The sequence below is a fragment of the Papaver somniferum genome, chromosome 9, assembly GCF_003573695.1.
Source record: "Papaver somniferum cultivar HN1 chromosome 9, ASM357369v1, whole genome shotgun sequence".
In the NCBI taxonomy this organism is placed as follows: domain Eukaryota; kingdom Viridiplantae; phylum Streptophyta; class Magnoliopsida; order Ranunculales; family Papaveraceae; genus Papaver; species Papaver somniferum.
Window position 1 is genome coordinate 40,093,392 of NC_039366.1, and position 23,492 is coordinate 40,116,883.

Here is a 23,492-nt window from a genome sequence, read left to right on the forward strand (position 1 = left end):
CCGAACCCCACTTGACCACCTTGGGATAAGAGGTGTGGGTTTTTTAACTAAAAGGCCTCGGTGCTATGTATGGAGATTCCCAAGCTTATTAAGTTCCACATGTATTCCTCTTTATTCCATGAGGACATCCCTAGCTATGCATATGTGGTTTATTGCGCCACATACTCCAACAACCGAGCGGAACTAAAATATTAAATTATGTAAGCTATAACAAAATTACAACACCTGAACTCATTCGTCCCAAAAATAATTATGTAGATATTTACAGTTCTTGGATCCTTGTTGCTTTTTTCCCTTTAAGAATAGTCTGAAAAGAGCTCATAATTGACACAACAGTACATATTTTATTGTATGTTCTTACTATTAGAATGAAATAATGAAAAGTTAATTCATTCACTTAAGCTATTATATTTTAAAATGTTAAGTAATTTCCGATGGAAACCATTTTACTCACATATGATGCAGTTCTAGTTTTTTCAAAATTCCAAAAATATATTATGTACGTAATTCAATTCGGCAGGAGGAGTTCGCCGAAAGGAATATAGGTAATGATTGTCCTTTCGTAACATTGTGGCCTTTTCAACATAGTTGGATCCATAGTTAGTAAAAAGCATTGTATTTATGTGTTCCCGGGCGAGAGTAATCTAGGGATGGGCTACCTCCCAGAAAACTTCTGATTGATGACCGCATCAATGTCAGTTGAAAATGACACACTGTCGGATAATTTCAGTGACTAAGCAGGGACCGTATTGGCGGAGGATCAGGTCCTTAAAAATGGTATTAGAGTCGACCACGGGTTACCTGTCGATGGTGAAAGAGTATGCTTGACAAATTGTGTCGGGAAAGGGTCTCATGAGTGAGAAAAAAATGCCAGAGTCTAGGATGAAACATATTTCGAAGCCGAGAAAGGCTCAAAATTAAGTTGGTGGTATTATAGTACTCCGACTCGGCATGTAGGATTATTAAAATGGAATATAGGTAATGGTTTGTTCTTTCCTAACACCGAGACCTTTTCAGCGTAATTTACTTGATAGTTTGCAAAAAAAATCTTTATAGTTAAGCATTGCAGGTATTGAGTAATCATGAGATGGGTGACCTCCTGAGAAGCTGCTGCTGGATGACCGCAGCGGTGACCATTCAAAACCCCATACTATCAGATGACCACAGTGGCTAAGTGAGGACATTATCGGTAGAGGGTCAGGTCATTAGATTTTACGACCTTACGCTTCCAAATGTGAGGTTATTCGTTGCATAAAAATAATAAAACCATGATTTGTTAGTAAGTCAAATCGTTAAGTACTTAACCTAATAAAAATATGTAAACTAACAATAAAATCTGTTATTCATCATCATTGAATAAAAATAACGTTAAACCATTATCAAGAAATACGTGAGACGATGCGAAATTACTCACTGGGCACCAATACTTGCCACCGTCACTATGGTCCACTTACATAATTGTTAGCTAGTCTAACTAAGTTTGGTGCTGTTTTTTTTTCTTTAAGAAAAAAGTACTTTGAAAACATATTTATATCAATATTTTTTTTCATCCTAGTGTTTGGTAAAGATGTCATAAAGTGATTCTTACGCAAAACACTTCCAAAATCTATCAATTTTAAAAGTGGGGGAGAATGAGCTTTTAAAAGCTTCAAAAGCAAATGCTATAGTTCACCTTAATCTTATATTTTATTTTTCCAATTCTATCCAATCTTTTATATAACTGAAAAAAAAATATCCTTGAATCTATATATCACCAATTTCTATTCGTTATATTTTATTCTTTATACATAATTATTTTTTTATTTTCAAACTACATTTTATGTTATACCGTATCACTGAAATATACTTTAATTTATCAACAATAAATATTAAGCAACTATTGATTTTTAAAAAGTAGTTAAGAAAAATAATTTATTTTAGTAATAATACTAATTAGTAAATTCAATCTTACATATATGTACTCTAATAGTAGAAAAATTTACTTATTTTTAAGCACAATAAATTTTAGAGATATGTCTTTTTTTGTCATTTTCTCACAAACTACAGATGAACCTGATATTTTCCCAGACACAATTTGATCGCTTTTTAAAATAGTTTTAGCTTTAGTTTATAATTTGCAACCATTCAATTGTTTTTTTCACGGAGTTCGGCAACCATTCAATTTCTTTTTTTACATAGCTCGGCACAATAACGTATATCGGAAAAGCACTTTTTTAAAGCTCGCAGCAATACCAAACTAATCCTAAATATTAGCTAATAAAAACATATTTATTATCATTATTAGTAGAATAATTTATATATTATAATTTTTAATTTGATATTTAATAACATATTATCATGGCAAATTAATAGTGTATTTATTATGAAGAATTATGGAACCTTAATGACATAATAAATTTTGTTCGTTAGATGGATTTTTAATCCCAATCACAACCATCACTTATGACAAACGATTACATCCCTAGGTTTATCTCTTGTGAAGACAAATCTGAACCACCACTTACATAAGCAAAGTTAACCAAACTGGGCTTTATATTCTTGAAAATTGTGTTACAACCATAATAGAGGTTGATAGTAACTAAATTACCTCATAGAAAATGCAACCTCACCCGACAAGAGGTCTTGAACGGGGATGTATGCTTCATTTTGTGCTACAGATACAAATGTCAAATCCGATGGTCATTAAAAGTTAAGGTACACGGTCACGAAAAGTGAAATAAGTGAATTTTGAGATGATAGAGACAAGTTAGTCATAATTGGGTAGTGGCATTGGGCTTGGACAGTTGGACTCTTAGGAAAGTGTCTGTTGGAGATAAAGAGACATCTCCAAAACGCATGAAATCCTCTTTAAATAGAAAAGATATTCTCCCATTCCAACATATCAAATCAATCTGTTTTTTTCTTCTCTTATAGCATCATCAGAACCTTATACAGTGGGTTCTTGGTCGGGTCAAGGAAGTATAATCCTTGAATTCGATTATGATGTTAGGGCTTCATTGAATCCTGAAGGCACAATTCGAGAAACCGGTTATACTCGCCAAGTTAATTGGGAAAGGTCGAATTATTGTCTAAAAGAATCGAAAGTGCCTTGAAGTCAGGGGTACACCATTCTTCTGTTTCTGTTTTCATCCTATAGTTTAACCCAATTTTCCAACAATCCTTGCACTGCATTGCCTCCCCCATGGCTGGTTCTGGGAGTGTTTTGCTTTCGGGACATGGTCGAAGTTGATCTACTTCTATTTACTAGGTAGCTACAACATGTCTAGTTTTACCACGAAGCTACGGAATATAGAAAAAAAGACAAACACGGTTACATCTTTTTTTGACTAATGTTGATTGCACTTCATTGTGGCAACCAGGGACGGATCCAGGAAGGATAAATTTCCTTTTAAGACCCTGGCTAGAAGCCTTGGTCGAGCAGAATTTTTTTTTGTTTTTTTTAGCTTGTGGACTGGCAAAGCTACCCGGGCTAAAGGGGGTGACAGGTCCGCCCCTGGTGGAAACCACCTTACGGTCAATTAAGTTACCATAACACTGAAGATAAAAGTCACTACACTTTTTTCACCTTCATTAAGTATCACAGCTGCTTCCTTCTCAGCCTGCGTTGTGCCAATAATACTCTCAAGAATCTTTTTCAATTTTTTTTGATCGGTAAGAATCTTTTTCATTACTTCTAAAAATGGGGCATATACTGAAAATTCAGGATATTGGGGATTTATACTGGTCATCAAAAGGATCCACATTTGGGACGGGATGCCAGGATAGAGATGAATGTCGAAAGTTCGCACCATATGGACACATAAGCTTTACAAGAATCAAGAAGAAAAAAAATATATTAGATGAGCAAAGTTAAAGAAAAATAGAAAATAAGAGGAACAACCCTTTCAAAGAAAAAGAAATATTTTATTTACAAAAAAAAAACAAAGAAAGAACTTGCAAAGAAAAGAAAAAAAAACATGTACCTTTTTTGTTGTTGTTGAGTCTGTGAAATCTCTTGAATTGATATAAACAGACGTTCTTCTGGATTATTATCTGATATCTATTATAGAGACAAGTGAAGTGTACAGTAGAAACTCTTTTAATTAATACTGGATACGATGCCAGTATCACCTACTGAACTTCACAATCTCGAGACTGTCACGACGGTTATTGGCAGTTATCTCCATGCCCAGACCTAGACGAACCTGTGTTTCATCTTCACAATCCCCTTCAAACCCTACTTCATCTCCCATCTCGCCTGAACCTGCTTACACTAGCCCTATAGCACAATCATCATCTTGCCAGGGTGATCGCGTTCAATGTCTGTTTCGAAATTTCGATGATTGTAACAATGGCATCAATGGTAGAGGGTATGTACGCAGTTTCTTCCAACGACATCTTAACGATCGACACTTCTCTTCTGAAATTGGCAAAAAAAATTGTAGAGAAAGAATACGCAATGACAGGGAAATTTACACATCTTGGGAACAGGTTTTACATCAACTACATTGTTGGCTCTGCAGCCACTTCATGGTTCTACATGCATGGAAGAAATCATTCAAACACAACCACATCGTCATTCCAGGACCACTAAATGGAAGACATGTTGATTTCCTAATATCTGACATTGCCAAACCTCCAGAGGTTGTTACTGAAACACCACCCTCCTGCAGCGGAAATACTTCCGATACTTCACTATCCATCTCCTTAGAATTGCTCAATAAAGTTTTTCAATGACAATTCACCACCATCGTAAGTATTCCTCCACCCTGTAGGTTGAGCTTCTCAAGAACCCTAAAATCCTGCTTAGATGATGTTGTTCTTAATACTAGGGACCTGTCTTCTTGGATCCGGCTGTTACTCCTCCCTACATGCACCCTTAACCTGTACAGACCTAAGAACTCCACAGAAGAACGATCTGGTAACAAGAAAAAGTTGCAAATCGCTTCCATAAATCAGGCCTTGCAAGAATGGAAGGAACCCAATGGCTGCCTCACCTTGATTACCAAACTTTTAGAACAGCCTAAACGTACACGGGTGAGTAAGCCGAAAAAGAAGACATCTCAGGACTATGCAAACATTGAAGCTTGCAAGAAGAAAATGTCGTATGAACATTATACTGTCGGGATCAGAGTACTATCCTCAGATGGTGTTGCCCCCTGCGATGAAGGCACACTGTCTGAATTGATGTTAAAGCACCCCTCAGCTCTTCCACCCTCCATCCCCGTTGATCCCATTCAATGTGACGTCATCAGTGTAAACACAACGTCAGTTCTTAAAGCCATCAAGAGATTCCCTAAGGGAACATCTTGTGCGAGAGACGGCTTGAGAGATCAGCATCTTCTCGATGCCATGAGTGGTGTCGTTAATGCTGTCTCAGATGAACTACTTTCCTCCTTAACAAAAGTAGTTAACCTTTGGCTGGCAAGACGCTTTCCCTCAGCACTTGGTGAATACAGTCCGAGTGCGCCACTCACCCCGCTGCAGAAACCAGGTGGTGGTCTACGCCCCATCGCAGTGGGCACCATCTGGAGATGATTAGTGTCCAAACTTTCTGCTACTAGTGTTGGGAAGGAAATGGCGATGTACCTTGGTGATTTTCAATTTGGCGTTGGTGTACCTTGCGGCGACAAAAATATACTTCACTCCGTATACAAACTCTTGGAACTGAAGGGTGGTAAAAGTGATATGTCTATGCTACTAATTGATTTCTCCAACGCTTTCAACATGGTCGACATAACTGCTTTAATTTGAGAAGTCCAAATACAATTGTGACGCCCCAACTACTAAACCTGCTAAGAATCATAATTTGATGAAATGAACTAAAACCAAACCCCAACTGTTAAACCCAAAACACTCTGATATCAATATATGATGAAGAACTTTCAAATGTTATAAATATATTTGTGTGTTGGTTTACAATAAATAAACAAACATTTATATAAAAGATACATGAACATAACTTAGTTCGGTAACGCTTTAAACTACGAAAACGGATATCTTCACTGCACCTTTTCTTCTGATAACTGAAAACTGAAGTGGGAACGAGTGAGCATATCATCCCAAAAGGGTGCTCAATGGAAACATGTAACTCTCAGATAATCACTAACATACTTCACAGTTCTAAAGGAATATTAGTTGAAAGAAACAAGAAGAAACTAATCAATCAGCAATTGATGCATCATGAAGCAAGTGTCACTCTAACCTTGCCAAACTCAATGGAGAAGATGACACGAAAGCAACCCTAATCAATAATAGTAACATCGTCCACACAGAATGCCCATACAAACTATGATTTAGAATATTACCATCAAGATCAGAAAGTCAGACAAGCAAGTATAATATGCACACAAGTGATTTCCCTCAGATAAAATAGTATATATAATATCATAACGGATGAATTACCGCCCTACTAAGATATTATTCAAACAGATGAGTTACCGCCCTACTATATTAATATGCAGTAATATTATAACGGATGAATTACCGCCCTACTAACGAAATAGATATAATAATATTTAAACGGATGAATTACCACCCTACTAAATAATATTGTCGACGGATGAATTACCGCCTTACTTAACTTAGCTAAAAGTCGTGGGGAAACACAGACACTCCTCGCAGGGAAATCTCACAACGCATATCACACACAATACACATTCATAGCAAACATCGAAAATGAAATGTAACATACGTTACATACAAAGAACACATAAGAAATACATCAAAGTACTTGCAATCATGAACATAATTAGTAAAGTCTCATCATGCTCACAGATAAGGAAAGCTTAATGATTACAAGAAGGTTACAGAGTTCCCACCTGATTGATGACAAGCCACGCCTACCTTGTATTCCTCAATCCACTGGTTCATCCTTTGAATCGATCGTTGTTAATTTAGAATAATTGTTAATCACACAAGCACTCTAAGAACTTAACCAATAGGCTCAAACAATGTTCATAACATAATTTCATACAAGTTTCTAGTTACAGGCTAAGTCAAGTAACTAATGGTTCTAGTCTTATTAATGGTTTTATATCCTAGTATTAAGTTTTGTAGGCATAAATTGATATCTACTTATCCAAATAGGGTCAAATTGGGTGCGAAAGCCCTCGAAAAACCATACAACTTTGCAGAAGGAACTGAGAGCTAATTCAGACCATAAGTGGTCCAAAAACTCAAAATAAGATTTCTGATTCTAAGCCCAAGCACATGGGCCTGATCCGGCAAGGCCCATTAAACTGATCCGCCAACCCACTGAATCAACCCGTAATCCGACCTATTAACCCGGTCCACAACTCGATTTGGTCCGACTCGGATCGAGTCAGCTATCAGACTCGGTCATCTTCTTCAACAACAGCTAAATATTTTCCAAAGTGTTTCTCAAACCCATCTCAGATGGTAAACTTCCAAGGTCTCTATAGTATCTATTACAGATCCAAAAGGATCAAGCTCAGGCTGTATAGAATCTAGGGATCACAGTCTACAAGTTTTGCGTACTAACTATTTACCAATTCCTAATCCAACCTATCTAGAATTGCTCATATTTATGGTCGGTCGTGACTGTAAACACAGAAGTACAGCTGCGTCAACAACTTTTCTATCAACTAAATATCACTCGTTACTAAACCAAATGAAACAAACTTCATATGTACAGAACCACCACTGGGTATACTACAATTTACGTTTATAGAGCTATGTCCAAATACCGGATTAATGTACCTAAATATGTCTCTACAATTAGGACAGTGAACGCATAATCTTACATGAAATCATGATTTTCTTCAAGGCATTATTAAGGCTAACCTTTATGGGCTAGATTGGAGTGCTAGATTGGTCAAAAAGTGTTGCAAATCAAAAAATAAGTGTTGGAAAAAAGTTAACAGTGATAGTTGATAGTTCTCTCTCCTACCAGGTGCTCACAGTCCAACTATCAGCGAGATTGAAACGCTGAACCGTTCGGCGCTCAAAAAATGGTCTAAACACTGAACCGTTCAGTATTGGGAAAAAAATTTCTGATCTAACGGTTGAAATTTAAAACGCCGAACGGTTCGGCGTTATATGGTGGTCCCGCTGCTAATCTAACTGCTAGATTAGCCATCCCGTAGGACTTAGAAGGTTTCCCACGCTGACGTGGATGGTCAATCTAGCAGCTAGATATCTAGTCCATGGGACTAAGCCTAACAAGAACTTGAGTGATTCTAGGTAGTTTCATATCTAACACATACCCAATCCATCTATCAACAAAAGGAATTGAATACAAAGGTTACCTTGGTCGGTTATACTTATTTCCATCGTCTTCATCATGGTTATCAACATGTTCATCATCGACATCCAACTCTTCATATCATCATGAATAACACCATGGTTTCCTCTCCATCACTTCATAATCATATGTTCTACTGTTTCTCCAAAACTCTCATCTCCTCTTCCTCTCAAATCCTTCATATCATCAGCTGTACTTCATAACCATTGTTTTGTTGGTTGATTTCAGGTTGATCTCAACAACTTAAGTTGCAGTTCAGATTTTCATCTTGTACAGGTACAGTTAGGATTTTATTCGATTTGGTTTCTTTTGCTGTTAAAAAGTTTAGAGGAATCGAAAGTGATTCTCTTATTTTGTGACCCAAAATTTCATGTTTTTTTTATACAATTGATTTCTAGGGTTTCGATTTAGAGATTGGGATTATAAGTTTTTATAATTTGATAGTATAATATTGTAGATAAACAATTCGATTGATAGATGATTCATTTATATTCTTATTTTGATGTGTGTGTTTTAGGGTCTGGAACTAATTTACTCAGAAATATTCAGGGAGTTCTTTCTTCATTTTAGTGATTTTCTCTTGTAAGTTCTTAATATGTTCTTGATCTATAACATTTCATTAATTTTCTTCTTGTTTTCAATTTTATATATTTTGACTTGATTTATTGGTTTAATGTTTTGGTTTTGGTTTTCGATTTTATCCTATTTTTAGAAATGGCAGAAGGATCTTCTTCAATTTTCAGAGATGGAGATGGAAGAATAGTTCATACTGCAGATGACGAGGTAGAAGCTGCTCCAGAGGCTAGTAAGAAGGTAATTTGCAATTTTAATGAATTCCTATTCGCTGTTAAATCAGTGAGTATTTGAGATTGCAATTCTCTTTGTGAAGGAATCTGATGTTAATATTTGTTTTTACTTGTGTTGTTTTCTCAGCATAGCTCCGTAGATGCTGGGGATGCAAATGGTCAGATCTCAGGTAAACAAATTGATTAATTTGTGTTCATAGGGTATTGAAATTAGTTTATTGAGTTTGAGATTATTTCTGACAGAAATTATGAGCATAAATTGAGAGTTTTGTGTTTGTAGTTTGGGTTGCAGATAGAGAATGAGTATGACCATAGGAATGGGAAATTGGAGCTTCTGGTAAAGAAAATGGGCTTCAATGGCTGTAGGACTTGGCACTGGCGTCCTATGGGTTATGTGCAAACACGAAGATGTTCCTGATCACATTGTAAGTAACTTTGAACTGTTTGTACACTTGCATATATAAGATGTATATTGTGGAGTAAGCTTAGAATTTTTCATCGTCGCTGGTGCATGCATGTTAGTTTGTGCTAAATTTGAAACTAGCAAGGAAATCCTTCCTTTGGCACAGTTTTAATGGAGACCCTTACTTGGTTTGCAGGTTAAAAGAATACAAGATCAGAAGATGGCATTAAGAACTTCTGGAAGATTCATCTCCTGGCGGCTCGTTGGTGGAACCAGAAACTTCAGCGGCAACCTATGTGTATTGAAGATGTTGGAGTTAAGGTTGGTAGTTTCTTTAGTTATCTACTTTGGCCTGCAGAAGCTTCCGTAAAAATGTACTGATATCACATTACCACAATGATGTCAAAATGCCTTAATCCTGATTTTAGTTATTGTTACTTTTCTTCTCCTTGATGTGTTTAAGCAGTTCAAGAATATGAATCTTCAAATTCTGTATAGAAGGATTTAGCAGAAGGATTTGGGCGCCAAGAAATTCCAGTTTGAGCATAGTGAAAAATTTGTATACAGTTTCTGTTTTACCCTTGATGTCTATTGTTAGTGGTTCAGTTATCATTCAATTTCGAAAGGCACTCACTAATTCATTTCTATTATCCTTCTTATCCTTATTTTCTTTGTATCTTCCTTTTAGAAATCTTATGTTACTATTAGGTAAATAAAAAAAAACTGTTTGAGTTCTGTCATATCCTTGGGCACATTCATTTAATTGGTGTCATGTTTTATTCACTTTTTGAAGCTGGGATGATGTATGCACGAAAATAGTTCTTTTTAGTAACCCCCAATTTTTTAAATTTTTGTTATCATTTCTGCCATTCAAGTCACTAGCTAGTAAACTCGTGATCGCAATTAGGAGAGTCTCAATCGCGTAGGAAGATTTAGTTTGTGTGGCAGGAGTTCATGGTTCCGAGTTCGGGCTGTTGTTAAATCAACTTTTCTGAAATCATCCAAGTTATCTGGATCAATTTCTCCAAGCTTTCAGGTGGTAAACATCTTTTATTCTGCGTTTTCATATGTTTTAGTTTGTGGTTATATTGAATAAATAGTCCCAGTTGTGGAACTTTACAAAAAGGAGTAAGCATGAATGATGGTGGATTACAAGAAGTTTGATTTTTTCTTTTTAATTAGCCACATGGGGGCTGTTTGTTGCTGATGTTGTTTATTGTGTGAACATGAAGGTTGGAACAACTGTTGTTACCCGGGCTGATGGAAGATTAGCATTAGGTACTCGAGAAAGGCGTGGTTTACCTGATGGAACTGGATTGGCATATCACATGAATGGTAAAGGTCATGTCTGTTTGTACATCCAGCATCCAGATGGTTATGCAACGTCATTCTGTAGTTCTCATTTCATGATGAACTGAATTACAAAAAAGTACTATTAGGTGATTACTTTTCCTGGCTTTTTTTAATTTATTGAGATATTGTCTTTGCAGGTCAAGAAATTTATAGAAAAAAGCCTAATGTAAATGATAAACTCGTTTTCTCCAACACCAATACTGCACGACAAGTGCTTGATAAAAAGCTTGAAAGAAAACAAAATTGGGTAACCGTTTTCTATTGCTTTCTTGGTATACTTCAGAATTATTAACTTGAATTGTGTAACCTGGATGGTTTCTGTGGTATCTTCTATTATTGGTTCGTGGTTTGAAAACTAACTTGAATGGCTCGGAAACATAGTTTGGTTTTTGTTGTCGACAACTTAGTTATCATTTTGAAGTCTCGAATTATATCCCAGCGTCATAGGCTTAGCTCATGGAGGCATTTAGATTGTTCTTTATTAACTTAGTTATGATTTTCTGCAAAACGCCGACCTGTTTGCAGGTGCTGATGGCAACATCACAGAAGAACAACTTCGTTAGGTAGTTTTTTTTTTAGACTTGTTTTTGTGCAGTTCACAACTTGACACAACTTTTTGAAAAGGTGACTATTGCATTATCTCTATCTTAATTTGTTTTTGTCTTGATCCATAATATATGAAAAGATGGTAAATGTACGTGTATATAAATTTGGTCCAAAGACACAAGATTATGCTGTAACCCATTATAATATTAAAATCTGAAAATTAATCATTTAATTTAGATGTGCTATTGGGCCCTTTCTTGTTACTCATGATTATGCTATACCATTCCTTATATTGTAAAGATTACTATGTGCTATGTTGAGTAATAGGTAATATGTGCGATGTCGAAACTTAATCAGATTTGGCGTTGATATTGTTGTTTCCAGGTGTTTGAACCCTTCGACGCCGTGGAGCTGCTGCAATTGCCTCTTGACCAGGAGACTGGATAGTTCAAAGGGTTTAGTTTTGTCCAGTTTGCACGTCTTGAAGATGTTAGAGCCGCTCAGATTTTGAACGCGAAATTAGACATTACAGGGACGATCATCAAGGTGGGCAACTGCCTAATTCCCTTTTCTTTTCTGTTTGATAAGTAATAGGATAAATCGTCAAAGATAGAAGACTTGACCCTAATGAACTTAATTGGAGGTAGAGTACCTTTTTCTTTTCTCGAAAATGTTTACTTCTTTGTCTAACATGTTACCATATAATATATTTGTAGCTGTGAATGAATGTTAGTGTTCCTACATGTTACCCTTGAATTGACCAAAGATAATTCTGAACTCTTGATACATGGCTAATTATTTGCACTTGATAAGTTAGTTTCTTTTCAGGTACAGTCTTTGAATGCCCACCCTAGAGTCATTCTCATGCAGAAGTTAGATCGAAGTGGCACCATATCATGGTTAGTTGCTGCGTAGCTGTCTCTGTTTCTCCTTCTCCTTTTACCTCTTTTCATATGTTGAAGTGACTTTAGTCTCTACATCTATCTTCTGCAGCCTTGTTCCTGATGTAAATGGAGCTTCCCTTGCTCTACCAGCAACATCAAGAACCGATGAAACACCAAGAACAATCATAATACACTGGAGGTTTCAAGAAAAATTTATACCATCAGTGGAGCTATCCTTGGCGTTGCATTGGAACTATATCATAATTTCACGTGGTTGTTTGAGCTATTCAGAGTGTTTGAATGTTTGATCGTTTTGTAATCGAATCCTAAAACTACAGAGTACACTGGCCAGAACTACATATTTTAATCCTTTGTATAATTTGAAACCATTGAATCAAAGAATGTTAAATTGAATGATTATTTGTGTGCAAGTTTAATTTGATTCTCATTTTTATTTGATTTGAATTTGGTTTTCATTTGATTCTCATTTGAATTCTAATTTGAGTTTCATTTGATTCCCATTTGAATTCTAATTTGAGTTTCATTTGATTCTCATTTGAATTTGGTTTTCATTTGAGTTCCATTTCTGTTTGATTTCAGATTTAGTCAGATTCAGTCAGGCCAGACAACCAATCTGAATATATTTTTTTTTATATTAAGATTTATAGCTATGACTAATTGAAGACAGTCATAAAGTTTTGACTGTTAAAATCGGTCGTTGATATAAGAGACATCATAGTTGAAAAAGACGCTCAAACATCGACCCTTTCTTCGACCAACAAAGCAAGTCATAGATACGAGTTAAATGACTTGCTTTATCGGTCGCGAAACTGTTGATTTCCACTAGTGACGGTTGATATTTTTCAATCTTTTGTTTTCACAAAATACCGAATCGATTTCCCTTTAGGTGTAAATCAAGGTTTTGGAATCTTGTGTTTGTTTTGAGAAAAAAAAATTACTAGGTAAAAGTAATATCAAAACAAACTTGTAGATGAGGAATTATTATACTCTTTAAAAATAGGAAGAGAAACCTAATGATTTTACAACAAGAACAACTAGAATAATATATCTTGTTTAAAACTTCTTAAGGATTTTTATGAGATACCTTAATTGAAGTTTTCTTTCTAGCTTCCGATTTCGACTAACAAGTGTTGGTATACGACGGGAAACTGAAATCTATCAAAACCTAGGGTTCATGATCAACAACTCTTGAATGGTTTTATATCAGAAGAGAAAACCTTAGAATAAACAAGAGGTGAAAAACCTAGATTACAAGTTGTATAATCAATCTCGAAGATTAAATCCAACTCGGCTTTGCGATCCCCAATACAAAGAATTTTATCTCACTCTTGTTCATGAAGAACAAAAGACATGGAAAACTACCTTATGAAGCTTACACCAATTTTCCGAAAGAGGATGAAAATGTTAGCACTCATGAACCCTTTATTTATAGTGAAAGGTAACTTGAAAGCTACGCAAAGCTATTTTCCTTTTTCAAGACTCTCCTAATTTTGGGAGTCTTTCCTAAGTTACAACTCTTGCCAAAATAATTAAATAAATAACTAATTAGCAAATATTGTATTTATGTGAATAAATCATATTTTAACTTATGCAGGAATTAAAAGTTATCACAAACACTTTAATATGGTAATCAAATATGTTTGGATTAGTATCCATCTTGCCTAGATAAGGAAACATCACCAATTTGATTAAAAAAGACTTCTAGTCACGTAATTGGGCCCAAGTCCGTGAACCGTTACAAGCAATCCATGGATTGTTTCCTATTAACGAACTGTAACAGTTACATCAACACTTATAACTATTACTTTAATAAATCACTCATAACTTCATCGTTATAACTCGGAATTGAGTGATTCTTGGCTCGTTGAATTTGTAAGCTCATTCACTATAAAATTAGAACCTTTCCAGGATAAAGGTTATTGTCACAAAAGTCGTGGCTCAAATAACCTCGAGTATATATACATAAATGTACATCTACCGTCATAGGAATTGTTCCATAAAGTGAGTATTTGTTTCGATAGATTAGAAAGGTAGAATTGAACAAGAATCCAAATGAAATCAATTACCACATACCTTTGTTGATGAAGTCCTTGTTGATGTCTTCTTGTAATCTTCAAGCTGCATCCTTCAAGAATAGCTTCGATTCTATTTCTTAGTCTTAATCTAGTCTGAAACTATCTTTAGTAAATTAAATCAAGAATGCATTTTGGCAACTAAAATTGACAATTAACTTGACATACCAACGCTAGTGGGTTCAACCGAGCAATGGTCTAACAATCTCCCTCTTTGTCAATTTTAGTGACAAAACTATTTTACATATGGATTGTACTTGTTAAAAGCATTACAACTCCAGAATCTGACATGCTTGATTTCCTTGGTTCTTCAAATATGCGTGTGTTCATCATGTACTTGTTGAAGATCCATCATAGTATTATTACACAATATCAAAGTTCAACTGTATCACAACTTTGACAATAATACTACAGTGATATGTATCACTCTCCCTAGTCAATACTTCATCTCACAATGAAAACCACTCCCCCTTACATAATGATCCGTAATCCATATGTATTTGTAGTGTGAACTACACATTAATTATCCCCCCTTTTGTCAATATAAATTGGCAAAGGTACGAAAACTAGTGGGATCGTCATGAAATTTTCATAGAGGTACTTCATGACCAAAATAGAACAAATCAACTTTACTTTAGATGATATCACAGAGTCGAAACTTAGTGACTTCATCAAGGAGTTTATTAATATACAAGTTAACCCCTACATGTTCCACAGCCGCACTCCCCACAAAGATTTGGCAATTAAGCACAAGTTCAATTAAGAACTCTCCCCCATAAAATGTCATTCCCGAAAGAACAACAAGAGTGACCTTTCCCCAGGAAGAAGGATTTATATATTGGATTTTAGAAATCCCACAAGGAAATACGGGTTAAAGACCAATCACTGAAAGTCTCTCATGAGATCGTGTTACTAAAAAAATAGAACTATCTCATGGTAACAATACACAATATGCAATCATGAAGATTGTAGAAACCCGTTAATTATATTTGGATTATTGACTTTTAAATACTTTTATGCCTGGTATTTGTGGTTTTGAATTAGCATAATAACAAGTTAAGTTTGTGCAAATCAGATGATTTGGAATTAGTTTACTTTTAGCTAGTAGTGTGGCAGTCTACCACTTTGACAGCTAGGGTCCTTGTCATGCTTGTGTTTAATACTTTCTGCTAGGGGTATGTTTGGAATTGAGTTGTGATAGAAATTCTTAAGGCTTATCCATCTGGGTTTTTAGTAATTGGTCATAAGAAAATTCTCAGAGAGAAATCGACGAGAGATTTACATGAAAAGGAATTCAACCAAAAGGCTAGAAAATTCGTACCCAACCTCTAGTTACATCTGGAATGATTGAAGGTGGTGAATTTCATACTCTTATCTACTGATTTCATGGAGATTTGGAAGTAATTAAAGAGGGGTTTTCTTTGTTCTTGATTGATGATTAAAGGTACGATTTCAACCTTATTTCTCCTTGTTCCGATCAATTGAATTTATATAATTTCTTCTCCAATGAATCAATAACTCTACTGTTGTCAATTTTGCTACCAAATTAGGTATGAAGAACTTAGGGTTTCATTGGGTTTTGGTTTCAACTATGCCTGGTAGTGAAGCATGATAGAATTGGAATTCGATATAGGGAGGAGGTTAGTGAATTTTATGAATCTGTGGAGCATCTGAATCTTAGGGTTTTTGTTTGAAACCAGTTATGTTGTTATTTTATTTTCTTGTTCTTAATCTCTTACTGCTGAATCATGTTTAGGGTGGAAATCTGCTAGAGTTGGAGTTAAGTGTGTTCTGATCTCATTATTCACCGTAAATGCTAGACTCCATACGAGAATTATGTGAATTGACACAAACCTCAGCATTTCAGAAGTTTCACATGTTGCCCTGCGACGGTCTGATTCTGGACACTTTAGATAGTATTTTGGGTTGAGGTTGTTTTTCACAGATTGTAATCCTTCGAAAGACGAATCATATGTGATATTGAGAGTCATGTTCGGAACTATTTAGTGTGAGATATGCCTATTTCAGTATTGATGTTCAACATCTGTGACCAACTCTACTTTTCAGAGATTCTGACTTATATGTCTCTTAACCTAGCTTAAGACTTCTACTGTTGTTTATCTGTTAGCTTTTGAACAAATTTTCAGCATGTCATTAAATGTTGCTGTTAAGATTATGCGCTTTGAAGTGTGCCAGCTTGTGTAGCAACTGTCCTGCGCTAGGCAGCTCTATTTCCAAGGGAATTGAAGATATACAGCTTGTATTAGCCTTAGTTCTTAGGTTATAACTCAGGAATTGTTTTTATACGTTGGTTTAAAAGTTAGTTCTCTGAAAGACATTATAATGTGATATCAAGTTTTCCTTTATGAACTCTGTATTGTGAGTTATATCTAACTCAGTCATTGCCTCCCAACGCACCAGCCAGTCCTGGTTCCAGTAAATTTGATGCTTTTGCGACTTGATTTAGCCCAGAACTCCTACTGATAAGTTTTAGATGCTTGAGACAACAATTACAGCATGGTATTCTTTGTTCCTAATACAGTTATAAGCTTTGATTATGCCATCTTGTGTGTCTTGCAGTTCACTATCTTGGCAGTTCTACTTTAAAGAAAATTTGACACTTGCAACTTGATTTAGCCATAGTTTCTACTGTTATTGTTTGGAGAACACAAAAATCATTTCTATATGTTGAAATGTTGGTTCTTACCTAGAGTTTATAGTATATTGGAATATCAATATGTAGAGACTTATTTTGCTTGGTTTTAGAGCTTATTATGAAAACTGATAATGGCTGGTAACTGCGGTGAGTAGGCGTCTTTATGGACCTTTCTAGGTATGCTAGAAACCGATTTAGTTCACGATGTCTTAATGAATGTTGTAGGGGAGATTGTCATCTTTCTATGGAGTTATTGATTGTTTAATTTGAATCGAAGATGAACGTTTTGTGAACTCTAAAACTTAGACCCTCGCGCTGTTTACCAGGGTGTTAGAGGTTGAAACTGAAGTGAGTTTTAACCACACTTCTTTGTGCAGGTTGTAATGTTTGAATAGGTGTCTCTGATTTCAGTTGGCGGATTGCGAAGTTTGAGGTTTGAGTAGCGGTTGAGGTGGGAACTTGCATCACTCTTTCATAACCATTGATGGCTTTGCAAAATTATGTTTATGCACTTTAACAAATTCACGCATTGTTAGTCCTTGATCTCGAATACTTTGTAGATTCTGTGAGTCTTTCCATCACTTGGAAATGACCTGAATTGTGCTTGTTTTGCCTCTGTGATTGTGTGGGAAATAAGAATTTCCTTTTTGTGGTATATAGAACACTGCTCCTTCTTTTTATAACTACTTACATTCAACTTTTATTGCTTAGAGTGGGTCATCATGGTCTTGGTGACATCAATAGCTAATGAGTGTGGTTAGCACAAATATTATACATTGATTGATGAAGGAGTAGATCAATATACATGTCTGTACTTGCGTGTGCTGCTTTCTTTTGATGTTCAGATTACTGGCATGTTTATTCCAGTGAATTGGTTGTGTATTATCGTTTAAAGAAATCTTGCATTCTTAAAATTCAACTTTGATGATTATGTTTGAGTAGTGTAAGTATCCATTGGGATTGTTTAGCTCACTCTTTCCACCTCCTTTTAGTGATAGGTAGCTTTGGTGTAAGTGGTGTTGACGCGGCTGAGGAAGAAATAGACATTTGGGTCGATTAAGTGGTCTTAACTTATGTTCGTGTGAGGTCGTTGTTGGTCTCAATAGTACTGTACAGTTCATGTATCTTTATGAAGATGTTTTCTTTGAGTTTCTTGTTTGTAAGTAAACCCTATTTTGCTGAATGTATGTATAGTGTGTATATATCACCAAACAAAACACATGTAAATTAGATGGTTATCTATATTATGATAAGCCTAGTTTATGTCTTGGTTCGCCTCGGATTTGTTTAGCTCAGTGTAACATAATTTTGGTTTTGGTATCCTAATTTCTGTCTTTAGGAAATGGGGCGCTGCAAAGATCAAGTATTGTGATCATCTTTTCTAAGATACAAACTTGTATAAACAAGAATTGATATACTCAGAAGGAAGAATAACCCTTTCCACAAGGATTTACACTAAGAATGGTTACCATAAGTGTATATACGAAAAAGTTTCTTTGACAATAAAAACCAACATCCAATGGCTTTGATTATTGCTTCTAACCTGTTATACTTAAGAATTTCAATCACAAATCAAGTTAGGTAATTAAGAATCATACACTTGGTATTTAGCCATATGAGCACTTTCATATCAAACCTTATTCATCTTCACCATAACTAGTTCAAATGACTCAAAAGAACTAGTTAGAGAGTTGTTCAATTGCTTAGATCTCATAGAAGTATATAAGACACAATCGAAGCAAAAACAATTTTGATTCACTCGAACCGATTCATGAACATTATAGCCACGGTTTGCAAAGATAACATTCCTTAATTTATATATGTCTTAGTTCACGAATAAACCGTTTTTAGAAAATAACCCACTCAAGTATGCATACCGGTACGCATACTTAAGTACCCGGATTAAGTTTGTTTTCAGTTCACAAACTCCAGCAGAAATTCACGGGATGTGAACTTCCGGCTCTACGCGGACTTAGCTTCCGGACATCCTGAACCAGTAAAGTATGCATACTTTAGTTCAAGGATTTTGGACCTACACAAGTATGAGTTCACATACAATGTTTATGTCCATTCAAGGTTATATGTTCTAAACTCTCATTTCAATTATTGAAACAATCTTAGAGGATGTTATATAGAGGTTATTCACACACTATTTTTCATCAAAGCGATTTTCAAGAGATTGAAATAATCAACATGAATTTCGTCACGAGTTAAGATGAACTTGGCCAAAGTGAAAGCTTACCAACACATATTTCGAGAAATATGTAAGCGAGTTAAACTCAGCTCGAAACAATAAATTATTCCACATATTCAAAAATTACACAGCATAATATGTGCGCCCCAATTCTTTTGCAATCCTCACCGCATTTACAAGCGCTTCTTGGTGAGGATGCACTTCCAACACAATCAGGTTACGTTGAGGTGAACAAAATCTTGCTCATCACAGGTATTCGAAACAAAATCTTACTCATCAAAGAAATGGGTACCAAATAAAATCATGCATAGGAATTTAACAACTTCCTTGAAACTTTCAGTAACTGTTCCATACCTTTTTAAGACGTTATCTCTTGTCGAGCTCTTGTCTGGGAGATCCTTTTTAATAGTACTTGTCGCTTTATTGATCTTCTTTGGTACCCATTTCTTAGCAGGTTTTGGAGCAACGTATTTCTTTTTCTCCCCAATATAATTATGAAACTTCTTGGGGGGAATAATAGAAGAACTGATATTATGAGACTAAGTTTTTCTCCTGTTTGGAACATCAGATCTTGTCATCTTAACAGAATCAGATCTGGATTTATGTCGCTTAAGAAATCTACAATTCCTTTGCAAGTGATCTGGTTTTCCACAATAAAAGCAATGTTTAGTAGAATGGAAAAAGTTATGTTTAGTGTTACCTGAATGTGTATGTGTTTGATTTGGAGCTTGACAGAATTTCCTCTTTTCGTCATCGTCAGTTGGTAGAGATACTTCACTTTTGTCAACCGTGGAAGGTTTTGGTTTTGAAGAATGTTTAGCTTTGACAAATTTTAACTCTTTGAAAATACCAGGTGCGTCTATTCCTTCATAGCCCAATCCTCGTGTATCACGATGAATTCTACATGCTCCCAATATCGAGGTTAACTTTTGTGAGCTGCTATTTCTAGACAAACTCTCTTTTAAGCTCGAGTTTTCTTCTTCCAACCTTTTGACCTTTTCGAGCGCAATAACTAGATCATTCTTGGATGATTCACATTGAACTTTGAGATATTCTCGTTCCGAATCAAATAACAAGTTCATCTCAATGTTCTCCAAGTTATCTAGCTTTGCTTAAAGAGTAATTTCCCGATCTCGACTTCCGGCAATTTCTTCTTTAAGCATTCGTATTTCATTGAGATAATCTCTTGACCAATAGAATCAAGTTGGTCTTGCAAGTCTTTATTCCGACTACGAAGTCTGTCATATTTAACTTTCTCACTGAAAATGGTGCTTTCAGCTTCCGAGAGTTTCTGATGACATTCTTTAAGAAGATTATTAACAACTGGATCTACATGGAACACTTCTTCGTCAGAATCAGTATTTGAAAGAATTTTCCAGAAGCTAATACGACCTCTCCTGCGTACTCTTGGTGATCATAATATTCAGGTCCATCATCAAGAGTAGGCAAAGTTGTTGCACATGCCGATTGTCTACGGCTCCAGCTAGGACATACTGAAGAAAGGTGCTCAAAACCACGACAGTTAAAGCATTGTACATCATCATTAGGAGATTGTAACTTTAGAAAAACTCTTTTTCTTGTCTCTCAAGAATTTTCTAAATTGTCGTGGAGTAATATCCTTAGTATCTAGCGAACCAGATTTATCCTTAGAGGATTCAGAATTGTTTGCAGCTTTAGGAGAAATCACCTCTTTTCTAGACGCGTGTTCATTATCAAAGATCTTTAACTTTCCAACAATAGTATTTATGGAGAGTGTAAAAAGATCGTTTGCTTTTTCAATGGCATGTTTCTTAGAATCGTCTCTTGATGGTAGAGACCTGAGAATTTTGCACACAATAACTTTCTCCAGAATAGTTATTCCTAACGAATATGAGGAGTTAACTATTTGAGAAAGTCTTTGGTTAAACTCATCAAAGGTTTCATCATCAGACATGCGAAGGTTTTCCCAGTCAGAAGTTAGATTTTGAAGCCTTGCTTCTTTCTCTGCGGCATTCCCTTCGAATACGGTTTCTAAGATATCCTAAGCATCTTTAGACTTATTACACGTAGTCACATGGTGCTGAAGATATGGGGTAATGGCATGGATGATAGCATTTAATCCTTCAGAATTTTGCTTTGCAGCAAAATTCTCAAGATCATTATAATCACTAATATCCTTTGCAACAGTTACACCGTCTACTGTAACTAATGGAGGATTATAGCCATTAATAATACGAACCCAAGATTGAAAATATCGCGCTTGTATAAAAGCACGCATAGCAATTTTCCACCATAAATAGTTTGTGTCATCGAAGGCTGGCGGTACGTTTATAGAGATAGCACTTCTGTCCACAATAATCAGATTGTTTTAAACACAGATTTATAAGGTCTTAGCGTGTTTGACTGCTCTGATACCAATTGAAAAAGCGGGGGTGTAACACCACACCCAATATTTCGTTTGGAAATCTGTATGGACTAAACCTCAATAATATTCCGAGAGTGAATACTCATTCAAAGAATAATACTAAAGAGTTTATCTCTTACTCAACACAATCAATGGTTAAACAGAAGCAAGTTCGGAAACCTGATTTTAGTGTGAAGTTCTTGAACCAAAATCTTTTGTGTTAATCACAACCTATTCAATATCCACCGTGTATAAACCTCTTTAAGCAACAATCACTAAAAGAATATTTCAACAAGGTGTCCACTTGAAACAGGGTTAGTCCGGACCGGTCTAACAATGTGAAAATAACAAAATCAAGTGTTCAAGATCAATCAAGTCTTATCCAACAAACAAGGTCGGATTTAACAACTATGATTGATTAACATACAACCTGTATTATTTCAATTATATAAATAAAATATAATGCGGAAAAAGAAATAACACAAACACTAGAAATTTTGTTAACAAGGAAACCGTAAATGCAGAAAAACCCTGGGACCTAGTCCAGAATAAACACACCCTGATTATAAGCTGTAACACCAATTACCTACTAGCTATTCGGACTAGATGTAATACCTGCTTCAGATGTATTCAAGCACTTATAGAACTCCTAGTAGAACACCGATTCTCTTTAGGAATTCTTCTCGTAAATATTCTAGCAGAACCCAAGGCTCTCTTTAGAAGATACAACAACACGGTTGATATTTTTCGATCTTTTGTTTTCACAAAACACCGAATCGATTTCCCTTTAGATGTAAATCAAAGTTTTGGAAATCTTGTGTTTGTTTTGAGAAAAAACAATTACTAGGTAAAAGTAATATCAAAACAAACTTGTAGATTAGGGATTATTATACTCTTTAAAAAATAGGAAGAGAAACCTAATGATTCTACAACAAGAACAACTAGAATAAATCTAGAGATATCGTGTTTAAAACTTCTTAAGAATTTTTATGAGATACCTTAATTGAAATTTTCTTTCTAACTTCCGATTTCGACTAACAAGTGTTGGTATACGATCGAAAACTGAAATCTATCAAAACCTAGGGTCTATGATCAACAACTCTTGAATGATTTTATATCATAAGAGAAAACCTTAGAATAGACAAGAGGTGAAAAACCTAGATTACAAGTTGTATAATCAATCACGAAGATTAAATCCAACTCGGCTTTGTGATCCCCAATACAAAGACTTTTATCTCACTCTTGTTCACCAGGAACAGAAGACATGGAAAACAACCTTATGAAGCTTACACCAATTTTCCAAAAGCGGATGAAAACGTGTAGAACTCATGAAACCTTTATTTATAGTGAAAGGTAAGTTGAAAGCTACGTAAATCTATTTTCCTTTTTCAAGACTCTCCTAATTTTGGGAGTTTTTCCTAAGTTACAACTCTTGCCAAAATATTTAAATAAATAATTAATTAGCAAATATTGTATTTATGTGAATAAATCACATTTTAACTTAGGCAGGAATTAAAATTTATCACAGACACTTTAATATGGTAATCAAATATGTTTGGATTAATAACCATCTTGCATAGATAAGGAAACATCACCAACTTAACTAAAAAAGACTTCTACTCACATAATTGGGCCCAAGTCCGTTAACCGTAACAAGCAGTCAATGGATTGTTTCCTATTAACGAATTGTAACAGTTACACCAACACTTATAACTGTTACTTTAATAAATCACTCAAAACTTCATCGTTATAACTCGGAATTGAGTGATTCTTGGCTCGTTGAATTCGTAAGCTCATTCACTATAACATGAGAACCTTTCCAGGGATAAAGGTTATTGTCACAAAAGTCGTGGCTCAAATAACCTCAAGTATATATACATAAATGTACATTTTCCGTCATAGGAATTGTTCCATAAAGTGAGTATTTGG

At 35.3% G+C, this 23,492-nt stretch overlaps 2 long non-coding RNA genes across 16 annotated transcripts; both read left to right on the forward strand.

The window, feature by feature from the left end:
• The first annotated feature begins 8,192 nt into the window (after positions 1-8,192).
• LOC113308403 lies at positions 8,193-12,659 on the forward strand. 15 transcript variants are annotated; one of them, XR_003339767.1, is made up of 11 exons: positions 8,193-8,521; positions 8,763-8,827; positions 8,958-9,058; positions 9,179-9,221; positions 9,332-9,476; positions 9,651-9,775; positions 9,921-10,789; positions 10,945-11,054; positions 11,738-11,996; positions 12,182-12,252; positions 12,347-12,659. It is a non-coding gene; the product is annotated as an uncharacterized LOC113308403 (long non-coding RNA). The 15 variants fall into 15 exon arrangements; XR_003339764.1 differs by having other exon boundaries at positions 11,738-11,899; positions 12,171-12,252; XR_003339762.1 differs by having other exon boundaries at positions 11,738-11,899.
• A 2,880-nt stretch (positions 12,660-15,539) lies between these two features.
• On the forward strand, positions 15,540-18,259 carry LOC113308501. The gene is made up of 4 exons (XR_003339830.1): positions 15,540-15,774; positions 15,881-15,970; positions 17,364-17,437; positions 17,979-18,259. It is a non-coding gene; the product is annotated as an uncharacterized LOC113308501 (long non-coding RNA).
• The last annotated feature ends 5,233 nt before the right edge of the window (positions 18,260-23,492 follow it).